Genomic DNA, 22,308 nt, shown 5'->3' on the forward strand with positions numbered 1-22,308 from the left:
CCCACATTATTTAGTGAAAATCTGGAATGTGCTTTATTAGTTGGGCCTTTGTTTGGTCAGGAAATACCTCCAGACAAATGTGATGACACAGGCATTTTTAATTTGCCACTTCACGTTCACAGCAAATTAGGTGATTTTACATGTTATTCTCTCCATTAAAAGCGACAGGCTGCAAGGTTAGCAGTTTCCCTCAGAAGCTCTCGATGACATTACAGACACACATAGAAAGCACAAGTCCATCAGAATGAATTAAGATCACCTCTCTTTGCCTATAATCTGAAAGACTCCATGTGGTCTCTCTTAGCACCAGTCCCAAATGCCAACCCTCTGGAACAGCATATGCAAGTGGTTGGAGGTAAGGGGAGGAGAGGTCAAATTCTGTGTGCTCCATACGATCAAATTTGTGGTATTAAACCAACAATTACCAGTGAAGTGGTGAGTGAAAAACAAACGTCCTATCTATTACCCAATTTCAAATGCCAGTGTGGTGTCTGCAGGACTCTCAGTCCTCTGGCTTTTTTTTTTACATACTTGGTAATGTGTCAAGTCTTAATACCTGCTTTCAAATGGAGTTGGGTTTTTCCATTTGTGAGCTTGAAGTCGTTTTCATTTCAGAGCAGACTTTAAAAAAGGTCAGTTAGACTGCTGCTAGAATAGTTTGAGGATATTTTCCTCAGTGTATTATACTTCTGCTTAGGATAAATAGGAAAAAATGTAGGAGATACTATGTTAGATACAAAATATTTGGTCTTGACTGAACATCACTGAATCAGCTTAATTAAGACCCAAAGAAACCACTGGTAGAGAAAAAGAAAGGAGGGAAAAAAGCAGTCCTCATTTTCTTACAGTGAGGATTAGGAACTGAAGTGTGGCCAGTGTAGGAACATACACTTCTTCTGGAACTTCAGTCCAGGTAATAAAAGAAAAAATAGAGATTGTGTAGAGCTGGGTAATAAAAGAGGCAGCGGTGGTGAGTCTGCAGCAGCAGGTTTTTTGGCTGGCGGTTTAATGACGGGGGCTGAAGCTCTGCCAAGCGGGGCTGAGCAGGGCTGCCGCAGCTCCTGGGGTTTGCCTGAAGAGGGGAAGCAGCCGTGGAGGTCTGCAGGCTGCGAGGGAGAGAGGGAGAGGGTGGGAGCCCTGTGCTGGAGCTGCTGCTCGATCCATCAGTGGCGTGGGACACGCTGACACCTTCCCGAGCTCCGGGTGTTTGTGCAGGCTGCAGGATGCCCTGCCAGCCTCCCCGGCTGCACTGGGCTCTTTTATGGCCAGGCAATGAGGTATGGCTGGGATTTTGAGGAATAGCAGGTGTGTGCTGGAGAAGCCGATTTCCATGTCGGGAAAGCCTCCAGCTTTCCAGGTGGGTGGCCCTGTGCCTGCCACTGGCATCCTCAGGAGAGCAGGTGACTCCCCTGAGCAGTCACCTTCGCCAAATGCCACCAACAGCCTTGGGTGTGATGTGCAGGGAGCGAGGAAGGAGGAGGAGAAGAAGGCAGGGCTCCACATGGAAGTTTGTGTCTTTGGAAGTTGTCTCCCAAAACCAGGAGCTGCAGACTTTAATCTCTTCCCACCTCTTAATGAGGCTCAGAATTTAAGTATGATGTTTTTTCCCCAGACTTCTCTGAAGCTGGGCACCTAAAACTGTCAGTGAAACTCAGGTTTCAGCACAGGAGGAATAATCTGGCTGCTCTCTACACTCACATGTGAGAAGTACTCCCACAGCTAGGTACATTTCTGCACAGTGGCTTTGTGTGTGTTATTGCAAACACCTCAATGGGGACTGGGTAGAGGGAGACTTTTTTCCTTCGGGTCAAGTGAATTCAGGCTGTGTTTGTAATGCAGTTTCCAGGTGTTGGATGGTCCAACATACTTTCAGAATTCTTTCCAATCTCAAAGATAATCCCTCTATGAAAACATCCCCTCACTAGCAAGGCTCACGTCCTTGGAAGTCACCTCAACAGGTGAGACAGGGGCGGTTTGCACGCCCTTGTCTTCAATCTCAGAAGATATGAGAGGTCAGCCAGGTGTGAGTGTGGCAGTGAGCATCTGCTCCTCTGCCTTCTGCTACTCAAGGCTAAAATGCAGGAAATCCCATTCTCACTTTTTTCCCCAGCATCAGATAAATAATCTTTATTTTTAAAGCAAGAAGAAGCGCCAGGTGTATCTCCATACCTGCCCTACTGTTGTTTGCCTCACCCTCTTGCCACCACCAGCATGCAGTGAGCACTCTCTGTTGACTTTGTCTGCCTTGATGTGTTTTAAGCCCATGTTTAATTGCTGAGAAACCCTTTCTACTGAAGAGTCAGAGGAGAGCCTTTCTTTGTGTTTCTTTTTGCTTGGAGGGGCTGAAGCAGCAATCTTGACTTAAAGGCTGACTCTGATTGGAAAATAAACAACTATAAAGTACAATAAATCCCATTGAAGAGCCCAGTCAAAACATCCCAATGAACAGCTAATGCTCCACTAACCAACTCCAGATGTCACAGCCTTGTCTGGCACTAATTGGTTGACTGGAGAGTCAGTAACTGTGTAACCTGGAGGAAATCTCTACTTCTTGCACTTGAGATGAGTTGCTAAGACAGAAAATGTTTTTGTTTTGTTGTGGTTCCTAATTTACAAACTACAGAGGAGTCACAGGTACCTGCTGATACCTGCCCAGTGGCAGGGCACTGTCCAATTTTAGGGTTCCTAAAGCACCTCACAAAAATCTTCTCAAGAGCATGAAGCTGCCTTTGACGTCGGATGTTCCTCCATTCCCAAGCTTTTCTGGGTTTATTTGTTTAACCAGAGGACGTGCCCTAGCAGATTGCAGCTAAATTCTTAGATAAAGGTAGTTGCAAATTCCATCTGGAAGTGTCTGAAGCACCAAAAACCAACTGGAAAAAAAAAAAACCTCAACCAAAAACAAACTAAAACCAAACAAACAAACTCCCAAAGAAAGCAATTGCTTCCAATTATAATTAAAACACATAGAATCAGAAAGATGAGTTTGGAGAGAGAAATTCATTTTTTAAAAAATTAGATGAGCCTGGTGCACCCCAGTTCCTACAGGCTGAAAATTCCATGTCTGCCTGCATGGCTGCATTGGCCAGGGACATACAAAGTGGCTGACCAGGATTTTCCAATCGGCTTTTGTAGGGATATTTGACAGGATCACATTATCTATTCTGTGTAATACTACAAAGCAATGTGTGCCTGCAGGTATTTTCTCTGTTTTACCAGAACACTTCCCAGTGCCATGACTCTGCACACACTTACTTATGCTGTTTACCTTCAAGCCAAGATAGCACACTGGCTTCTGAGACTTCCATGACATTAAGAATTGCTATTCATAATTCATTCTTGGGGTTCTAGTCATATCCTGAGCACAGAGGAGAAGGTTCTGTGAAAGACTTTCCTAGAAACTTACTTAATAAGTTTCTGTTTAAAAACTACTATTGATATTCCTTATAATTTTAGATTAATCTGTAAAAATAATTTATCTTTAATTATTTTTTTATCAAATGGCTTATATGAATTTTATAAAACATTTCTCTTAGTGTCGCTGACATGTTGTTCATACTTTGTAAGAACACTTTAGAACTGCATACATTTGCACACCAAAATCTGATGTAGAGCTTCTGCTTGCTAAAATATAACTTTTTTTTTTTTAGTGCTTTTAAAAATACCCCAAAAAAACCAGTCTATAACCTGTTTCTCAAGTGTCAAAACCATTTTTTCTGCAGAGTACCGTGCAATGCAGCATCTGTTTGGACACATCCAGCCATATCTTTCACTCCTGATCTGCAAGGGAATAACACAGGATTTGAAATACAGTAGACACTTGTGCAAAGCATGAACAATGAAAATTACATCCAGCCCTTAATCCAGGGGATTCTGGGCTGAGCTCAGCCTCTATGGGTATACATATCCATTCTGCATTTAGTTCCACATATTCCAAGGCTGGATGTTTCCCTATAAGAGTCACATGGGAGCAAAAGTGGGATTAAGTGGCTTTCTCTCCATGTTTTGCTATTAGCATTACACATGTAATAAGCAGGCACATGAGCAACTGTGCTGCACCATGGTCAGCGATGAAATTAATTTCTTCCAAGTTGCTAGAAGGTTTCATATTTCAGGTGTCATCTTTATTTTGTTCATAGCCTTGGGAGAGAATGGATGGAAAAGAAGCAGGAGCTTAATCATACCCCATACATTGAGATTCAGAAAAACTTTGATAAATCTTCCTCCCTTGAGCCTGAGTGCAGGTCTGGTTCCTGCCAACAGGGAGTGCAAAGCTGAGTCCTTCACCAAACTTCTTTAGTGCTTTTAAATCTGCCAGAAGCTGACCTGACTTTGGCAATTGTGCCACAGCAGAGGATTCCTCCAGGTGCTCTCTCTGGCTGCTGAGTTTGTATCAACAGAAATAATACTCTCCTCCTTGCTGGTACAAAGGTTGGGCACAAGGAGCACCTCATCTACCTGGTCTATTATTCAGCTCCAGGCTGGTACCTCTCACCAGCAGGAGTTAGATCTGTAGCCTCAGTATCAACAGATTTTTTTTTTTAAATGCAATGCATGAAAGTATGAAATTTAACTAGATGAATATTGAACTGCTAAGGAGAGAGGATTGAATTTTCTGTTCTGTTCAAAAGTTTCTACAAAGAAATTGTGGGACATTAGGAGGAAATGCCTATGGAAGTTAAATTTCTGTTTCCATTGAGCCAAGTAGATAAAAATTCTGAAACAAGTTTTTTACACCATTGCAGAGCATCAATGCTTTTTGACATTCAACATTAAATATGTTTGTTTATCACTAACCACTTTAAAACACTAAAGCACATCTTTAAAAACCAGCCTTTGATTTTGGCAGCAAAGTTGTCTGTTAAAAGAAACTGTTAACATTCAGTTGAGTGGCATTTGGAAGAGAACTGGCAAAGTAAACTCAAGGGTTAATGAAAGTAAATGAGATAATCCTCATTGATCCCCCATAATCCCCATGGTCTGAGTGCAACTGTCAATCATTGGGAGAGACTTTTTCCTAATCTATCCCTCTGTGAATAAGTCATTCCAAACTGAATATACTTTATTCACGGACACGGATTCAAACGTACAAACACACACTCTGAACATATAACAAAAAACTTAACACAGTAAATTCCAAAATGAAGGGGAAAATAAAGCATAGCTAAAAGTATGGTGCATAAATTTAAAAAAGAGAAAATTTCTTTTACTAGCTAAAACATATTCCAGCTGTCCTTACTAACTCACTGTTTCCCATGTAAGCTGGTAGCAACTAATGAATCTGTTAAATCCCTCTTCTGTAAAGGAGGAAAGACTGTTCCCATAAAATTAAAACTTACTGTTTAACAGGTTGACCTAAGCCAAATATGGTCTGGAGCATAAAATAAATTATTTCAATACTTTTCAGAAAACTGCTGACATGAATAATGTATTAAATCAAATTACGCCGTATCTGAGGCTCAGAGGACGTTGCAGGAGGAGCAGGGTGCAGGAAGGAAGGGCACAGAAAGCTGTGCCCATGACTTGTCCTGGCTGCTTTCAGGCCCTTCCTCGGCAGTGCCAACCCCATCAAAGTTGTCTCTTCTTTTGGGAGCCACATCACTGCAGGGCCACCCCACACTTCTATGGGGTCTGGACACCAGTGCTGTCTGCAAAGCCTGAGCGCGTCAACTCACTGTTCCCAGGACTGCACCGAGTTCAAAGACAGAGGCACCAGACTCTTTCCTTAACTCTTCTTTCACTTTGGTCCTTTAACACTTGAGCAGTTCTGCGCTCCTTGTGCATGGGCACAGCCAGGGAGGGATGCATATGGACAGGCACCAGGTGTGCACTGTCCCTGTGCAGAGCTGAAGAAGGAACTGGCTCAGGAGGCAGTGTGATCTGGGGAGGTGAACACATCTGGACTAGGAGGGCTTCAGCTCTCTAGTCCAGAATTGCCTCAAAAGCTCAGTTGTAAATTCATGCTTGATTTTGTGAGAAATTCTTCCAAGATGCCCAGTGCACAGACATTGTTAATTGCAGCACTTATAAGTACCTACTTATTCTGGGAAATCTCGCTCTAATACTTTGCATCTGGACTTCTTGATAATGTAGACATGGCACTTAGGGACATGGTTTAGTGGTGGACTTGGCAGTTTTACATTTACAGTTGGACTCAGTATTAAGGGTCTTTTCCAACCTAAATGATTCTGTATTTCTATACTAGAGCTACTTACAGAGAAACTCTCTGGCATTTAGAAGAAAGACAATCTTTCTACAGAGCATTCAGACACACCTGTAATAATGTTACTGCATTCTGCAGAGGAAAAGGAAATTGTCTGTCAAAGGTTTGGGATAGAAATGCTTCACACCGCCCAAAGGTACCTCTTGATAACACAGTGCAACACCCATTTTCCTCCTGTAAACACTCAGAGCCACCACCTCTAACCTGAGGCTGAGTTGGAAATAAATGCCCCACTCTCAGGTTTAAAGAAAATACAGCTTGGTAGCCATTTGGCCTGCAGCCAGGATTAAAGTGTTAACTCAATGTCTGTCAACCTGTCACTTAAACATTTACAAAACTACTGACCACTTCTATTAAAAGACCATTAAACCAGGATTAAGCTTTTCCAGGGTTAAGCTGATGTAAAAATGCAAGGAATGTCACACCGAGGGCAGCTCATTTTATTTGTATTGTAAACAGGCAGAAGTTGGAGGATAAAATGTTACTTGTGTATTAAATATGGGGATATAACCCTGCTTTGCATTTTCCCTTTTTTCAGCTTCCTAAACACAGGTCCCATTACTCAGTGCTCCGATAGCTGTAGAGCACAGCTCAGTGAATGTGGAAACTTCCAACTGCCTTAAAACCTGCCCTGGATGCTTCAGAACAGGCTGGGGTAGCTTTGCCTGGAGGGCGGATGTGACACACAGTCTGGCCATAGTGCTGGGAATAGCCATGGATATAACACAGCACTAACTTAATGTATCATATTGTAATCAGAGATAAATTGTTTAAAAAGGAGAGTCTTATCAAAATCAGGAGCCCATTTGGAGCATTCTGTGGATTTATTTTGTAAAAGCAATAAAGTCCACTAAGGGGTACCAAGCAGCTCAGTGGAACTCCCTGCAAGCCAAGCTGGCCAGGTGCTGTGATGGGACACTGAGTTTGCCCAGCTTTCCTACATTTCTTACCCCTTGCCAGCTCTTGGCAGAAACATGGTGCAAGGCTGGATGGGCTGATGGCCTGATCTTCTCTATTTGCATCTGCCACATCATTAGCTCTGAATAAAAGCATGCTGGTCGGTCTGAGCATCAGTCAGAGACTTGACTCACAGAATTGTTGGTCTTTGTTTATTAACTACTATCCCGCAAAATTTCAAAATATATAAGCCATTGAGCAAGTCTGCCTACATAAATATTAGAGAATTGGCCATCCCCGAAAAGGGAGGTGCACACATTAAATGAGATTTCTCTCCTTCTCCATAGCCCTCCCTGCATCTAGCCTGTTATCTTTATGAAATATAATTTTGCTTTCAGGAAGTATCTATGACACTTCCATTTGAAGCAGTGCTTCCAGTATTTACAGATATCAAAGAACTGGTCTTAATTTCATCTGATACTTTAAAAAGCCTTTTATTCTAAAATAAATTATTGAAATGTGGTATTGGTAAAATGGGTTGCTCCAGTAATGGATTTACTGTGATGGTGCAATCAATTTCAGAGATTGGATTTCAGGATAGAAACTATTCATCACTCTCCATGTCAAGGCAAGGTTTACCTTCACACTGCGGTCACCCACTGCAGCTTATGGATACCAAGGGCAAAGGAGAATCCATTGGAGGGAAACACTTTCTAATGCTTTTCTTCCATTGATGCTGAGGTGAGAGTTTGGAGTTTTGACAGCTACAGCAGCTCCAGAGCATCCTAGTGCCACTCAGGGGGGTGCAGAGTAACTCACCTGTGCAACAGCAGATGTGCATGAATATCCTATTTATCTGTTCTGCCATGACTCAGTGCAGGCTTTGCTATATGAGTTTTCCAACTTCTCTGTTTTATTTCAGGATCAGCAGAGCCTTTTATCAGGTAGAGGCCTTCAGGGGGTAAGGAATATAATAGTTTTAATAGGAATGATGGGGGAGAGAGCTGCATTGGTACAAATTCTTTCCATCCTGTAACACTGAGAACATGAGTGATGCTAATGAGGGGAAAGAGGAGGGGAGCTGTGACATGCACCATCCCTCCTTACACCTTCACTGACCCTCTCTTTCACATCTGAGGTCTTTCACAAGCTAGAAACCCCAACAGCTGCGGGTACACCTGCTCTGCCATAGCTGGAAATGGATCTCCTGGACCTCTGCAGCAAAGCAGGAGGTTGAGAGGAAGGTTGAGAACAGAAGCAGTTTAGACCTGGAGGTCAGTAAAGACAGGATTTTTTCTCCATTTATTTTTGCTCCTTAGAGGCCCATGTGCCTCTATTAGCATAAATACATATTCACAGTCTCATTAGTACCTCCTCTTGCTCTCTGCCTGGTAAAGCCACTTCAAGCCTGATGGGGCCACAACCCAGAGAGGCTCTGCAAAGCACCACAAAACACAGCTTGTCTGATGTGTCCTGACCTATCACTGGCAGGAACAATTGGCATATCTAAGCCTCGTGACACAAAAAATTGAAAGATTTTTTTCCATCGTCATCTCCAACAAATCTTGCTTTTCGTTCCTAGAAAGCACAGTCAGCTCCATAAATCAAGAAGTCTGTGAATTTGGGGTTTTACATTAACACCTTCAATTCATGCTCTGCTGTGACCTCTTGGATGGGGGTGAACTATTCTACGGTGCTGGGAAATGGCAGCTCCAGAGCCAATTTTAGCACCTAGAAAATGTCCTTTGGCTTCCAGATGCCTTAATTGTAAATCTGACCAGCTCTTTAAAGACAAAGTCATGTCTACGTTTGATTTCAGGAGTTACATACAATAATTTAAGAAGTTATGTGGGGACCCAGCAAGTGTCTGACTATGGAGGGGGTTGGAAAATATTATTTGGAGCCAGAATTTGAAATTTCTTGGCTATGGTCTATCTACCAATCTCAGCTCTGCCTTTAGTCTTTCACCGACTTTTTTAAGCACTACAAATGATGGAGTTTTGCTCAGCTGGAGAATCACCATCAATAAATACAGCTGGTTTGGAATAACTAATGAAGGGTGAAAAACTGGGCTTGTTATAGTTATTTATAATGCCTCTTAAGGCAGTTAAAAGTAACTGAAAATTCTCTGGTGTTTTAAATCTTTCTTCTCACTCCACTTCACTACTCACACTCCTTTTCCTGTTTTTTCATATGAAATATGGCCTATACTGGAAGTTTATTTAAAAAATCAAAACTCTGAAGAAACTCACAAAAGGCACTTTGCAATGGCTAAGACAGAGTGAGCCTTGGAAGAAAACTACTGCTGATGTGCCTGTGAAGCCTGCAGAGGAAGGGCTCCTGGAAGGGCACAGATGCCAGGGAGAGCCAGCTCTAACTTCGGTCACAGCCATGCAGATGCTTTAGGTTCCTCTTCAAACTGCATTTAAATGCACCAATCCTGCATTCAAATGCACAAATCCTTCCATGCATCCATGGCTGAGCCTCTGCCTCCCTCACTGTGGGGCCTGCCTGCCGCCTCAGCAAGGTAACTCGGTTCTCACCTTCTCAGCACTCCTGTCTCTGCTCAGAGCTGTTGATTTTGCTCAGGGATGAGATGAGGCTGCTCTGCCTGTGCCAGGGACTCAGTGTTTTCCACCTGTGGTAACCACACGTGGAACACTGTAATGAACAGGCTCCTGGGGTGCTGCACCCCTGCAACCCAGCACTGACCAGAGCAGATCTACACAGCCCAGTGGTCACCAACACCAGTGAATCTCCTTTGGGAGTGCTTAGGGAAGGGAGGTGATGGAAAGGGTCAGGAAGAAGCAGCAACACTGAAAGGGGGAAAATTATATTGTAAATTAGACTTTTACTCCAAATTTCCAAATTTTGAATTTTGCATTTTCAAACCAGCAGCAATGCAGTGATGAATGAAGAATTACTTTATTAATGACTAGCACTCCTCACTGCTCAAATAAGATGGAAGAAATCCAAATATGCTAAAAAAAAATCTATTCCCAAGTCTAACCATCATGTTATAAAAACCTGTTCCTACAAGTATTTTGTGTTTCCTATCTTAGGAATATCGATGGACTGGAAATTAATTAAACCCAGAATACTCTTGCAGCCTTCTTAATCCACTGCAAAAAGGGAAAAAAAGGATACAACTGGAAAGCCTGGGTAATGACAGCTGGAGTGCAGGACACTCTGAAGTTATCAGTTCTGTATTAGATATATCATAGCAAAGCAGAATCAATCACTCTACGAGGAAGCTCTGAGGGCCATGGATCTGAAATGATGATCTAGTTCTGGTATTCCTTGGGATCTCCCATCCCTTAGATCTGGCTCATCCATGAAGAGTTAGGATCTCAGATCTTCCCTCGATGAGCCAGCAGTGCCTCCTGCTGTACTCCAGCCTGCATTTATTCCCAGGCTCCCAACTCCGTCAGGTTCCAGCTACCAGCGCAGCTACTGTTGGCATTTTGAGAGCTGTGATGAGTAAAGGGAGATGTGTCTAACCGGCCTCAACACCTCTGGAAACCAGTCTGTGTCACAGGAACACACCCTGCCCAGTCCAGTGGGACTACAGGGAGCTGAGCAGTCTGGGAGGCAGCCTGAAACACCCCAGAGATGTTTTGCTCATAAACCAGCTTTTAACACATTTCTGAGTGTGTTCAAGTATCACAGCACACCAGGGCTAATCTGTGGAACCCAGAGGGCTCCAGCCTGCTCAGCCATGCTCCCTCCTCTTGCTTTTGCACATTTCAGCACTAATCTGCAGGAAGTCCTGCTGCAGTTCCACGACCTTCTGCTGAACAGGCTTTCACTTGTGCTGACCCATGACAAACCATCACAGTTAGGGAATGCTGACTGTATCACAGCCCACGTGATTGCCAAGTCTGGCTTAATCCAAAAACATCAGAAAAAGGAGCTTGGGGTCAATCTCACTTAAGGAATGTGCCAAACTTCCTGGAGGTCACAGCAAGAGAACAAGCCCAACGTTTCACCTCTGAAGCTGAGAGACTGAGACGTTTTAAATCCTTTTGAGTCATCAGCCTGCAAAACAGGTAGCTGGCAAAATAAAAGGGGGACTTGTCTCTACTCTGGGCTGTAACTGGAAGTCTTTCACTGGAGAGGGTTCTTCCTCCCCCTCGGGGTGGTTTTCTGCATATCAGGTAGAAAATCTCTTTGAAAAACAGCAAGTCAAATCTTCCAAAACATTCATTAGGATAACAAAGAAGAATGAGACTACTCTGCTGCCATAGCTACCCAAAAAGTTTCTGAGGCTTTGCAGAAGCTGTTTATTGAACCTCAGTGGCTCTGGGGAGGAGTATCAACATCAATCTCCTCCACACCTTGCTGTAGTCATTCCTCACTGCAGTTGGAAGAGCTCTGAGATGGCTCCAATTGCAGAATGTGGCAGCAGCCCACCACCCTTCCCTCCCCAGGGCTATGCTAATCCTAAAAACGTGCTCCTAGTAATTGACATCAGTTCAGATGATGGCACTGCCAAACAGGATGTCTGTCTGTCTGTCCCACTCTCACACCATTTGAATCAGTCCTGTTTGCTGACTTCCAGACACTGGCACCAGGTAACACCTGCAAAGCAGTCCAAGATCTTGGATTCAAGGATACCATGGGTGCAAAGTAACATCTTTTTATTCCCAGGCAAGTTTTAGACTACCACTAATTTTCACAGCACATGTGCACACTTCTACATTTTATATTCAGATGAACCAAGGCAGAAGGTCACATGGTTTCGTAAAATAACCAAATTAAACTGTGGGAGTGCCAGATAACACTTCAATGATCTGTTCCATTACAAAAATCCCTTTAATATTAATTTCCCATTAAGAATTGATAAATATCCTAATACTCCAATATATGAGAGTAGAGAACAAGTTTAATCAGGGAATGGGGTTACTAAACAACCTTTCTTTATGCAAGTCCCAGTTCAGTGACTGGTAGGAGGGACAGTGGACCTGGAAGCTCTGACACCTCCCTTGCCAGGACCACCTCCCTTGCCAATGCTCCTGCCAGCCTGGCTCTGGAGGCTTTCTCAAGTCCAACTTTGCTGCAGTAATCCCCTAGCAGCAGCATAGCCAGGAAAAATGTGGTTTGCAAGCTGTGATGCCAACAATGCTGGAATGCTGAGCCCTAGGAAGGAGTGCCAGGCAGCTAAAGGCCCAGCTGAGCTGTGGTGAAAAGCTATGCAAGGATGGCCTCAGCTGGGGAGAAGGCTCAAAAAGCAAGGATGGGATGGTTTGGAGGCAAGAAGGGGCCTGTGAACACTGATAGAGTCACTCCAGGCTTATTCTGGGATGAATGAGGGGAAAATCTTGATGTTGTGCATGCACAGCCACAAGTGAATGTATGCAAAACCTGAGTAACACAAAAGAGGTATTTCTACTCATTTCTTTCCCCCTATAACCATTTCCCCCATAACCATTTCATGCCTCTTTTCTTCTTCCTCATTCCAGAGGAAAAGCCTCATCTGTCAACAGACAAGCAATCCACTTATGATTTTGACTTTTCTTGAAACTCTCCAAAGAAACACTTTTACTTAGAAAATTATCTGCTCCCTCTGCAGACCAAAGAGAGCATCATCTGAGCATCTGTGCAAGCCAAGCCAAACTTCTAAACTGTTGGCAATTCAAAACTCACAGTTCAAGACACAGCATAAAACTGAGAGATTTCACTTTTCCACAGCTTCTATTGAATTCTTAGAACAGAACAAGCACTGCATTTGGGCAGTAATGCAAAAATATTAATTTGCATTATTAAAACTCTTTTCTTTAGCTTCATTGACTGCTTTCCAAAATTGTCCCTGAGAGTGAGGTTAATTAGAACAGTAATCCTTCTGACATTAATGGGAACGTGAGCATTCTCTGAAGTGAAATAGTTGATACTCACTGTCAGCCAGAGGAAGGAAGATGTGACCACAGCATCTCTCTGCACCCTTATCACAGACATTTTGTGCACAGCAGCAAGAAATGCTCAGAGTGAGAGTTTTTATAAGGGAAGGGGAAGAGGATTCTCAACTTCACACACTAAGATCTGGAAAAGAATATCTGCAGAAAGGAAATAGAATTCATTTAGGGAGAACTTAAGAAGAAAATATAACATTAAAGGCTGAGCTCTTCAGAGACTGAGGCCCTGTATCAGTCATCCAGTACCAACCTGCAACTTCACAGATGAATTACACCCACAACTAATGGAAGAAACAAGTTTGCACTTGCCTCCTGCAGGACAGCTCAAGAGTATAACTTAGAATACGTTAATTGCTGTTAATTTTGGGATCTGCTTTAGCCATTCCACCTTCTTTTTGATTAGTTGTTTTCCACTTATTATCTGTTGTATTTAAGCATGCCAGCTCCATTTCCCAGGTCACCACTTCAAGGGACTGACAAGAGTAGATCCCTTAATTTTGACCAACAAGACAGGACCAGGTACAATTACAGAATATTGCCCAGCCAGCAATTAAATCTGACCATATTCCTGGCTGCCACAAGTCTTCTGGAGCCTCCCCATCTTAGCAGAGGAGCAGCTTCTGAGTTAAGCTGAAATGACAGGCAGCCAGGAACTCGTATTTTCTATCAAATTTTGCAATTTATTTTTTTTAATTAACTAGCCCAATTTTGTTCTTCTCTGCAGAAACAAGACCTTTTCTAAGTTGTTTTCTTTCATGCATATTCACATCTTTATGCCAGTGAGACTCTAAACCAAAGCTGTCAGTCAGTCCCAGACAGAATAATCTCTTACAGTGCACATAAGTACTTTTTGGACTGGTTTCCTTTTTCTCAGGCATTTATAGGTGATTATCAAGAGGCAAATGTCATATTCCTCCTTTGTCTGACAGGCTTTTTTCTTTCTTGTCTCTCTATTTTCTGAATAGCAATTAAAAAGTTGGTGTTTCTGGGGGACTTCCCAAATTTCTGACCATGCTTGCCATGGGGTTGCATTCCAGCATAAAATCCCAGCCATTTCCTATTTTTCTGTTGCAATTAGTAAACAAGGACCACAAAAGATTAGCACATCGAGGGAGGAGCTGTGGGTAGTCTGCTGGCAAATGACTGCATTTAAGTACAATTTTATATTTATGAAGTACCTTCATCTCATGAAAAGAGACAGAGATATTTTCCCTACTTAGTATACACTTGAGAATGATGTCTAGCCGAGCATTTTATTACAGTTTGATAACCAGAAATATCCTTGGAGGGATTCAATTACCTGGTACAATCCCTATGAAGAGCCTGGCAATTAGAAGCAATTAAGATCCCCATTAGCTTTTGGTGACTTCCACCCAGCTGCTTCCTTCAGCTTCCTGAGCATCTTCCTGCCCCCTCTCTGGTCTCCCTTCCATTTATTTCTGGGGGAGCCCTGAACCAGCCTTTCACTCCAAGAGGGGTCACAATGCTGTGAGGCAGAGAGGAATCATCATTTTCTCCAAACTACTGTCTGTGCTTTTATTAAAACACCCCCATGTGCCTTCATCACATCTGTAGTCCTTGTTCCCTCCCTCTCCTTGCTTCCCCTGAGAGGAGATGAACAGATTCTTTCAAGCAAAGGTAATTTTCATGCGTCCTTTACCTTTGCATCATGCACAAATAAAAGGAGGTGTTATTGATTTTGCAGTAACATCATAGTTTTGGGAAAAATTTAGTCTTATTTTCACCTACTTTTCAGATACACTCTGGGTGTAGGAAAGCCTGAAGGAATTGAAATGGGGCCGAAAACTGAGGGCTTGAGCAAATGTCAGACAGCTGCATGCATCTTTCTGAAGTAAAACAGATACTGAATGTAACTGCTTGGAAATGAAGATTTTCTGCTTCTGCTATGCTTGTCACCCTGCAAGTTCTTCTTGTTTCATTTATCAGTTTGGATGCACCTGACCTTGTCTGTTCCATCTTGAAAACCTCCTTGTGCAGAAACAGCAGCTGGGCACCCGTCCCACTCAGAGCCCTGAGCAAAACATCCAAATGACCCCAAAAGTCTGTCCATCTGTTTGCTTTGCATGTTGTTTAGGCAAAAAAGGAGGGGGGAACTCAGTGAGGTTCACCAGCCCTGCCCAGGAGACATGCAGAAGGAAATCTCTCTGGGTTCTCAGCTCACTGCCATTGCTGTCCTGTGGCTCCCTCTGACCTGACCACACTGTCTCCTTCCTCCCAGGTGTCCTCACCCTGATGGAGAATAAACTCATCTTGGGAAAAAAACGCCCTAGAGAAGCAAGGAAAAAGTCACTCTTTGTACAAATTTCTGTCCTATTGATGAAAATGTAAAATGAAAACGTATCTCCTCTTCAGTCATGGGATGGTGGCAAGCACTCAGTCTCTTCTCCCTGCCCTGCTCCCTGCAGTGCCTGTGGGCTGATTTGGGGAGCTCTCCCCCAACCCAGGCCAGACAATGTGGAAACCCAAAGGAGCTGTGGCTGCACACCCCAGCCCTACCCTGGAGAGCCCTCTCACTGCTGCCAAATGTTCACCAGGGGATTTGGTGTCCTTCAGGCTCCCTTCAGGGACTGACATGCATCTTCATTCTCTTCAGCTGAGGTCAAGAGGAGATCCCCTTGTATCCAAACACCCCTAAGCTGCTGAGGAGTCCTGGCCTGGCTCTTCCCTCCTCTCTTGGTCTCTAGGCTGGTGACACCTGTGAGTTGTACCATGAGAGATCCTGGTCTTGTGCTCTGCCTTCTACATGTACTTGGATGGTGAGAATAAAGAACTTTATTTCATCTGAAGGAAAAAAGGGTTGGTGCCCTGGGCAAATGCAGGGGTCACTCAAAGGCAGAGGCTCCTGGCCCTCAGCCCTCTGGAGATCTGGCTCCACACAGGGCCTCTGGCCTTGTAAAGATTGAAAATTGAGGTTGGACACCCTCCCATGCTGTCCTGTCCCCTGAAGCAGCGTGGCTGAAGAGTGATGGACCAGGGCCATCCCAGCCCTGGCCCAGCCTCTGCCCCAGCCCCAGCCCTAGCCCTGTGCTCTGCAGGAACCACAGCTGATCATCTCCTGTCTGTCACCACAGGACAGCATCGCTGGGGCCACTTCTCACCTGCCCTGCCATGTGGGCTTTTACACCAGGGAAAGGGCCTGCAAAATTTATTTAAAGCAGATTAACAACAGCCCACATCTACCATACAACAGGGAAATGAAAATGTGAGCATGAAGGAGCCAAGGATCAGTCCTCTCCTGCACAGTAAACAACTTTCTCACCTTCAGGATCATTTCTTGGCTCCTCTCTCTTTAAATCATCAGTGTCACAGTGGAAAAACCAGGAGGATGCAGTCCCTTAAAGCTCTTTCCTCTTTTTGCCTGTTGTTTAATTAAATTATCCTATAATGAAATCTTTCCCTAATGAGTCAGTGTTTAATAATTTATTAGCCACTGAAGCCCTGCTTGGAGTCTCATCAATTATGTATCAGAGCACCAGGCACTTTCAATCTCTCTTTTTTCATTTCTCATTCACTTCATTAAAAGCCCCCAGCCTTGCTGCTTCTGGCTTTCAATTCACTTGCTCGGGCATAGAGGTCAGTTCACTGATACCAGTTTTGCCCAGAGCCCACCCACAGATGTGTGTGCATGCGCTGCTGGGCTAAAGTTACACCTGGCATGTGGGTACATGTCTGTGCACACGTGTGAGAGGTGGGTATCTGCCTTTCTGCCTGGGAGCAACAGTGAGCATTTATCAGGTTTACAGAGATTGCCATCTAGGTGCACACATAAATACGTTTGGAGATGTATAAAATCTGTTATCACTCGTGCAGCTGCATCTATAAGGTCATATTTGCTCACATATCTGTGAGGAACGTATCAATACTGTCATTCCCACCTAGGTCAGAGTGTCAGTACACCCTTCTAATTGCAGGGAATTCATTTGTCTTATTCTGCCATCTTTTTTATTTTTGGTGTACTTTAAAAAAATGCACAGATAACCCATAGGAATCAGTCAGGAAATACACATGAAAGACAAGGAATTGATATCTACTGAAGAGATTGGGAAGGGATTACCGAGCACACATTGCTGCAGTACTGACTGTCACCCATGGGGCACTTTGGGGAGAGAAGCTGGCTTTTTAATGAGGTTTCCCATCCCATTCACTATCAGCCTTCTTCACTAGTCTTTTACATGGACCAGGCTCCTCCAGTGACACACAGGTAATTCTGGAATCGCTAAACCACCTAACTGTTTATCCTGGATGCATTTTTCTGTGAAGAACTGTATAAAATACACTGCCACAAAAAACTAGTCCAGGGGAAGTTTTCCTAAAGTACTGTTGGCCTTGGAAGAGTTATTATAAAACATTGCCATTTTCCTCCAGCTTGTTTCTGTGTCGGATTTTTTCATTTAGCAGAAAAACATAATTGGTTTAATCTCCATTTTGGGAGTGGAGAGTCGAGCTCAGTTGTGTTAACTCATGCAGTGTCCTGGGTAACCCTGGTGTGTTGGAGAGCTGGGGCAGGAGAAGAACCTGGCTCCACACACTAGTGCTGGGAGCACAGCTCAGTGGCACTGGCAGTAGAAGAACAGATCTGGTGTTCAACTTACACTGTCCTGCAGAGGCAGAGTTCTTTGGTTTCTCTTCCTGAGCAAAGCCTTGCTTAGCCCTCCCTGGATCTGAGCACATGGAAGCACCACTGATTTATCCTGATGTTTTACATCCCCCTGAAACTCTGGGTCAGGATTATCCAACTGCAGTAGGTCTGAAGTTTTGGTTTCAAAATTATGCTTTTCACAGTAGCCAGTTTGAAGAGCAGAGCAGAGGAGCGACAGTGCTGGCTGCCTTTCGCTGAGGTCAGATTCTGACTTTGTCCAACTCCCCAGCTATGCCCAGAGAGAAGCAAATCCACACAACATGCACAGGGTCGCCACATGTTCCCAGTGACCAGGAGGAGCCAAGGGCAGAGGTGATCCCTTCTGCTCTGGACAAACAGCACAGCCTGGCTCTGCTTCACCTGACCACTGCCCCTGGTAGATCAGGGCTGCTGCTCCTGTCCCTGGTGACATGAGGTGGGGTGTAAGTGCTGCTTCCACAGTGTTCCCAAGGATGGGAAAATCACAATCACTCACATGTACATGCATTTGCATTTTGAATACTTAACTAGACAGCTGTTCATGGGAAAGATTTTTTGATCAATTTATACCCTGAAGCAGAAAATTTGATTTTCCTCTTAATTATCTTATCAAGCATTTCTAGAAGAGCTGTTTGCTGTAACAATCTCATCAGGCCATTCTAAAAACCTCCTATGATCTTGGAGGATCTTTCTTTACCTCAAATTGCTTCTTTCCAAGTGAACACTTCCCTGTGACCAATGCAAGAGGATCTGTTACAAACACCAATACAATGCATTTTACTAATTAAGTATTTTTTTGTTTTTTAAAAAAGGGATGCAGCCCTCCAAAACAACCTTGTATTGGTGTCACTGGAACCCTGTGTTGCTCGTCAGTAAATATTCTGTGTCAATAGGCCATTAACTATTAATCCCAGTGCTGGCCATTTGAGAACTTTACATCACCTCTCTTGTTATTTTACACATTGCTTCTCATCTTATTAAATGACTTGTGCATATGGACAAGGGCACAGGCTCTCAAGTGAGCCCACATCAATAACGCACGGGACACCACCTCCGATAAGGAACGGAGAGAATCCCAAGAAAATGAATATGTCTGGGGCTATCATGGGTATTTATTTACACTGAGAAGAAAGAGAACCTGTTCTTGAAGAGCTTATTGTATTACCTAAGCTGAACTTCCAACATATGTTCACTCTCAACCACATCCTGGCTTCATTTTTTTTTTTTTTTTATCCTTAAAGCAAATTTGGTGTTAGTGAAAGATACCAGACTGACAGGCAGAGCTCCCTGCTCACCGTGCAGGCTGCTGCCCAAATGTGCTCCTCTCCTGCTCAGCTCCCTGCTGCTGCTACCTGATGCAAAGAGATGATTTCCAGGGTGAGAACTGAGCTTGCTGATCCAGTCCTACAGTACTACCAAGCACTATCACCTCTGGAAATGCGTGCTCCAGAATAAGAGACAACAAGGGGAGAGTTGAATTGCTTTGATTCTCACCCTTTTCTTCTCCCAGTATCTTGCAGCTTAAATGCATTAAATGCAAAAAGCAGGAGCAACACTTTAAAAATGAAAAATGGTGCATTAATAAACACTGTTTTTTCAAATTATTTCAGTATGCCAGACATTGCTCCTCCAAACAAATTCTCTCCAGGCACCTAATTTACGATCTCAAATCAAACCCTGACCTGCTGATTTTAACCTAACTCTTCTGTAAGTCACCCTAGAAATATTTTGATTCCCCAGCTGGCTTTTCTCTTCCTTCCAAGTAAGAGTCATGCAAGTCCACAAAGCTACTCCAAGCAATTATTCAACTGGACAAACTAAGAAATACAATATCCTGTATCCAGCTACTAGAGGTGTCCCTATAGTATTCCTCAGGCTGTTACAGAAGGTGACTGACAAAAGTTTTGAAAAGTCCTATTAGTGACATACATAGTGAGACTGAAAGGGAAAAAATATTCACTTCTGGTTTTCACTCTAGCAGAGAAATGGAAGTGAGGGATAAGCAAGGAACAGAGATTTGCAGTAGGTGTCAAGAGCATGTGGCAACGTGGCAGCCAGACAAACGTGTGCACACATGCACAGAATTGAATAATATTGACATGGCAGTTGCTGCTCTCTGATTGCATGGCTCTAATTCCTGCCATTTAGCTGGTCAGAACTCAGCAGGAATTGGTGTGTCTTCGACACAGAGAGATGATGACATTGCAACAGCTGTGCTCTCCAGTAAAATCAGCAATGATACTCAGGCTTTATGGCTCTCTGGTTTGATTCCCAATAGCAGCTCTCCCATTATCCGTGGTCGAGACAGGTTAGCACCTGCTAAAAGCAATTTCTCATAAATTAGTCCGTGTCAGCTCGTGAATGGCTGACGCCGAAGACGGGGCCTGCCTGTCCCGCGGTGCAGATGGCTGTCCCCACACAGCTGGGCTGGAACAATCGGGCCCTGTCAGAGCCCTGCCAGGTTCTGCTGGCCCTTGTGGGGACCCACACCTGTGCTGGGCAGATGGTGCTTGTGCCCCTTCCCTCTGGGGGCTGCAGAGGAGGAGCACACGGGGTGGCCGTGGGCATCGAACGCTGGGTATCCCAGCAGCCATGTGTAGGAGAGGGGCCAGAGGGCCTTGCTCACCACAAGAAGCAGAGCCCACGCTGTGCATGGGGTCCCTGAGCAGCCTGAGGGAATTGTTTGTGTCTGGCACTGGGAAATGGGTCATCTGTCAGGAGTCAGCAGGTCCGTGGCTCAGACATGAAGTGGGCCTCACCCATCCATGCTAGATTCTTGCTGAACATTAGTCATTACTTTTACATATTTCCAACCCAACACTTGAAGGAAGATTCTTTAGCAAGTTGCTGAGGTCAAACTCAGCCCTAACCCCATTGTTCTGTGAAGGGTTGAGAGCAAAATTTGAATCACTCAGCTGTGGAAATGCAGGTCTGCCCCCAGTTTCCCCTGTCCTTTGGCTGCTGGAGACCAACATGTGCTTCGTGCTCTCTGCACAGACCCAGACATGTCTATTTGTGCCCACTTCACATGCAAATCCAGAGATGGCATCATGGAACTTGACCCACAAGCAGCAGCTTTGTGGGCTGAGCTGCCGATGTTGACCTTGGTGGGGACGAGGCGTTTGCAGGACGGCACAGATGGAACATTTCCTTGACACTGATATTACACAGAGTCCAGTAGGTCACTGTAAGCGCTTTGGATCAATGAGGCATCTCATGAGAGCCCATGCAGGCCCCCAGACCGGGATGAAATCTGATCTCGTGGCTCAATGTGTTAGAACAATTTTTCAACTGCATTGAAAACAAGAGGCTACAGGGAAAGCAGTTGTCTCTCTTGAGGAAATAGCAAGGAAAGGATGATGTTTACATGAGGCATGTTCAGGATCACCAAACAAAAAGTAACAGTTGTGAACAGCGGGAAGCAACAAAACCTGATGCCAGTGAGCTTATCTGACAGAGGTCAGAGCGTGGATGGTCAGCAAAACCTGCCAGCCATGGCCATTTCACTGGCCTGGCATCACGGAGCAGCATTTCCTGCAGATGCCATAATTATCACCTTGCAGCCCATGGAGCCTTGTTCCACCTTTCCTGCCGGGCTCCAGACCTTCCCTGCCCCTGGCCAAAGTCTCTCTCAGGCAGTGACAACTGCAGGAAGCTGGCAGAGCCTGCCCAAAGGAGGCACAGGGCTACTGGGGTTCACCACCTTTCCCCTCGTCTATTACCATACTTGTTTTTACTCATTTCATTAACTCCGGACTTCCTTTTATATTTCTGACAGTTTTGTTACCTTTTTTTTTTTTTCATTTCCAGGGGATCATTTTATTTTTTCCTGTGTATCTCTTCCTCCTACACAGTGCTTCTTGTTTTTCTTTTCCACTCAGTCCTACCACCATCTCTGCTCTGGAAACTGGACATTTCCACAACTCTTTCTTCCTCTTTATTTGTGAACAGCTTTTATTTTTAACTCAGCAATTTCTTTAGCTGTTGGACAATGTACTAAACCCTAGCAGAGATTTAGGTTTCTATCCAGAGGGAGGCTGAGCAGAATTTCACTCTGATAATGATAGCATGACACCCTTTTCAGGCAGAACATGGATGTAAGAAGTTTCAAATTCACATTAGCTAACTAAACTGACTGGCACACCTTCACCCACAGTCAAGACTCTTGAGAAAAACATTAAATGTCATTTTGAACAATGACCACAGAGCAGACCTGAGTCCTGTGTGATGGTGTGGATATGCACAGGTGCAGAGCCCCAGGCAAACATCCCTCCCCCAAAACTGTATTTCCAGGACATTTCTCAACTGTTGAAACACAGCAACAGCAAAAGCCAGAAAGCAGACAGCACATATGCTCCAGAGTTAAATAGTCACAGGGACAGGTGCACCCATCACCCAGGACAGCACTTGCCATGTCTCTGAACAGCAAAAAGCTACATGGAAAGTTGGAAAAAGCCAGGAAAGTCAATACAGGAAAGTCATGGTCAGCAGGAGCATAAAGACCTCGGTTTACAGCACCAGACAGGGGGAGGGGAAAAAAAAAAAAGAAAAAAAAAACCCACCAGAGTCAACTTCATCTGTCATAGGCAAGCTGCAATCAATAGACACTTAATGGTCTCTCAGAGTCCCATCTGGGC

The 22,308-nt window shown here is 44.2% G+C and overlaps 1 long non-coding RNA gene across 1 annotated transcript; it reads right to left on the reverse strand.

Annotated features, from left to right (window-relative positions):
* Window positions 1-12,308: 12,308 nt before the first annotated feature.
* LOC137484061 (uncharacterized) lies at window positions 12,309-20,484 on the reverse strand. The gene is made up of 3 exons (XR_011004730.1): window positions 19,988-20,484; window positions 18,369-18,421; window positions 12,309-13,159 (listed from the first exon to the last, which is right to left on the reverse strand). It is a non-coding gene; the product is annotated as an uncharacterized lncRNA (long non-coding RNA).
* Window positions 20,485-22,308: the final 1,824 nt, after the last annotated feature.

This window comes from Anomalospiza imberbis, chromosome 17 (genome assembly GCF_031753505.1).
Source record: "Anomalospiza imberbis isolate Cuckoo-Finch-1a 21T00152 chromosome 17, ASM3175350v1, whole genome shotgun sequence".
Classification (NCBI taxonomy): domain Eukaryota; kingdom Metazoa; phylum Chordata; class Aves; order Passeriformes; family Viduidae; genus Anomalospiza; species Anomalospiza imberbis.